This window comes from Conger conger, chromosome 5, assembly GCF_963514075.1.
Source record: "Conger conger chromosome 5, fConCon1.1, whole genome shotgun sequence".
Taxonomy (NCBI): domain Eukaryota; kingdom Metazoa; phylum Chordata; class Actinopteri; order Anguilliformes; family Congridae; genus Conger; species Conger conger.
This window is the reverse complement of record NC_083764.1, coordinates 63,297,627-63,300,922: the sequence shown is the minus strand read 5'-3', so window position 1 is coordinate 63,300,922 and position 3,296 is coordinate 63,297,627. Positions and strand designations below refer to the sequence as shown.

Here is a 3,296-nt window from a genome sequence, read left to right as displayed (position 1 = left end):
CTGGCCTGCTCGGGTTCAGACCGGTTTAGACCGGTTCAGACCGGTTCAGACCGGTTCAGACCGGTTCAGACCGGTTCAGACCGGTTCTATTCACTTTGGCACAGATCGGCTCAGCTCAACTCTGCTGCACATCTCTCATGTCCACCTCTGACACATTCTCCATCAACACACACACACACACACACACACACACACACACACACACACACACACACACACACAGGGACACTGCCAGCAGTGCCATTCAGACAGACTCTGCCAGACGGATCAGTCAAATGCATTCAGAATTAGATATTGCGTTACTCTATATATAATTACATTTTTTTTACATGCTCCATTTCAAATCTCAGAATGGGAGGGGGGGAAGGGGGTGCAGGTATATACATAAAAGCAGACACAGACAAACACAAACAGGCACACACACACACACAATACAAACACATGAAAGCAATCGCAGAACTCCCTTCTCTATACGAAAGGGTCAGTACTGCTGCTCACCAAGACAGAGAGAGACAGAGAGACAGAGAGAGAGAGAGAGAGAAAGAGAGAGAGAGAGAGAGAGAGAGAGATGAGAGAGAGAGAGACAGATGAGAGAGAGACAGAGAGAGAGAGAGAGAGACAGAGAGAGACAGAGAGAGACAGAGAGAGAGAGAGAGAGAGAGAGAGAGGAGAGAGAGCAAGGGCCCCAGCGCCCACCAGGGCGAAAGACCCCACAGCCAATCAGCTGCACAGTTCACAACGAGAGCTCCAGGTGCAGTATAACTGCCCATAACACACACACACACACACACACACACACACACACACACACACAGAGCGGCAGGCTGCGGGAGGAGAACAGCCTGAGCTAAGCCAGCGAGCGCGTGTCTATTCTCTGAAGGGGCACAAATAATTTGTAACCTTTTTTTTTTTCTTTTTTTTTTCCTGCAGACTAAGAGCAGTCAATGTCACCGCCTGGCCAGCAGGGGGGGGACAAAACCACTGATTACGACAACCGGTTAGGCTGCAATACCACACACCATTACCACCGACAAACAATCCACCGTTAAAGAGTATGTTAGTAAGAGAGTGTGAGTTTGTAAGTGCGTGTGTGTGTGTGTGTGTGTGTGTGTGTGCCTGTCTGTGTGTGTGTGTGTGTGTGTGTGTGTGTGTGCATGTGCGTGTGTGCGAACACACCTGTAGTGTTTCATGTCTTCCCTTTCTGGCTCTGGAATGTGATGATGTAACTTCTTTAAAACGGTCCAGGTGCTCAGGAATACGGGCACCTGTGACCATGACAACGGAAACGACGGGAGACGAGGAGGAGGAAGAGGACACACCGGGGTCTTCTCTCCTCCTCCTCCTCCCTCCATCCCTCCCCCTCTCCTCCTCCTCCTCCTGCACCCCTTCAGTGCGACAGGGGGACCACCACTTCCACGTAGTTGAGCGGGAAGAATCCTGATTGGCCGTGCAGCGTGCCCTCGTACCAGTTCTCGTCGATCCGATTGGTCAGGTTGATGATGTCGCCCTCGCGGAAGCCCAGCTCGCCCTCGTTTCTCCGGGTCGAAGTCGTTATAGCGCCTTGCAGCACGGGCACCTGCTCCATCGACTGGGCTGTGTGTGGGGGGGGGGGGGGTCAGAACCACAGAACGAGAGAAGGGGGGAATAAAGAGGGAGAGACGGGGAGGATGGACAGAGAATGAGGGAAAGATGACGGTGTTAAGAGAGGAAGGGAGAGAGGGCGAGAAGGTGTAAGAGAGACAGAGAGCAAGGAAGAGGGGGGGTAGTGATAGACACAGAAGATGAGAGGAAGGGAGAGAGAGAGAGAGAGAGAGAGGAGGGGGGGGAGAAGAGAGAGTGAGTCCCTTCTCTTTCTGTAAGTCTGAACTACGAGGCCAGACTCGTGAGGGTTTGGTGCCCTCTGCTGGAGAAGCCCAGGAACTGCACGCCGAGCACGGAACCGTGGAGACCCCCCCTACGCCCAAAGCGGCTGTGTCAGGAAACGCTCCGCTTGCTCCCTATATCGCCCCGCCAACCAGGGTGTCAGCCATCTGCTTTTCATACCAACCAATCGCTTGCACCAGCTGATCTCACCGATCGACACACACCAACAACCAGAGAAAAAGGGAAGCCGATTGGTGGAATGAGCCGGTGGAGAGTGACACTGGTATGAAAACCCAGCAGACTCTTGGCCCTCTCCGCCACATTACCGGGCACCCCTGAACTAGGGGGGTCAGCCAACTCCTCGCTAATGGCCGACACCTTGGTGAGCCCACTTTACAGGGAACTATTTCGGACACAGCCAGGGTCTCCCATCCCCCCTGCACACCCATACCCAGTCCCTACTGACCTGAGATCAGCTGCGACTGCCCAAGGCGCTGAGTTTGAGAGCCATCGGCTGGTCTCAGGACAGCAGGGCAGCGACAGCCCCTCTCCACCGATAAAGACCGCTATGACATCACCGTACTGACCTAACGACCCCGAGGAGCTCCACCAATCGGGCGGGGGGGGGGGGGGGGGGGGGGGGGGGGGGGGGGGGGGGGGAACCAAGAGAACAACGGCAACGCCGATTGGTGGGAAAATGTCTGGCGATAAACACCAGGAAGTGACATCCACCAATCGCTGTCGGCGTCGTTCCAGAGGATGTTACGCATGTGCGTTTTGATTGGTGGAGCTCGGTTAGCCACGCCCGTGAGAGAACACTGCACACTGGATTAGTACAACAACCTGCCACCCAACCCAACTCCTTCAGTCACACCTCTTTCACTGCAGATACAAACACAGGAACAGGAAGTGTACGTCCATCCCCCCGTTACCGGCCAGGATGAACCAAATGTGGCCTTTTTTCTTTTTCTTTTTGGAACACAAGGAACTACACTTTAAACTGGGTCCAGTGAGCAGTGGGCTTCAGGGAGAATGCGTGGGAAGTGACCTTTGACCCCGGTGGACCAGACTGCAGGAGTTTGGCATGGGGGGGGGGGAGGGTCAGACCAGCCTGAGGGCACGCCCCCCACCTCTACCCCCCTCCCCCCTCACAGATGCCACACTGGCCCCCACCTGGCCCTCATCTCTGACTCACAATATCTGGCTTTCCATGCGGATGTCTTGCGGTGGAAGGATGACCTCTGATGATGTCACAGACAGGAAGAGCACATTACACTCTGCGAGCAGACACACACACACTCACACAGGAACAGGGACACTCACACTCACTCACTCACTCTCTCACTCTCTCACTCTCTCACTCTCTCACTCTCTCACTCTCTCACTCACTCACTCACTCACTCACTCACTCACTCACTCACTCACCACACTCC

The 3,296-nt window shown here is 54.6% G+C and overlaps 1 pseudogene; it reads right to left on the bottom strand.

Annotated features, from left to right (window-relative positions):
* Positions 1-777: 777 nt before the first annotated feature.
* Positions 778-3,296, bottom strand: part of LOC133128970 (endophilin-A2-like) — a 7,033-nt pseudogene continuing 4,514 nt past the window's right edge.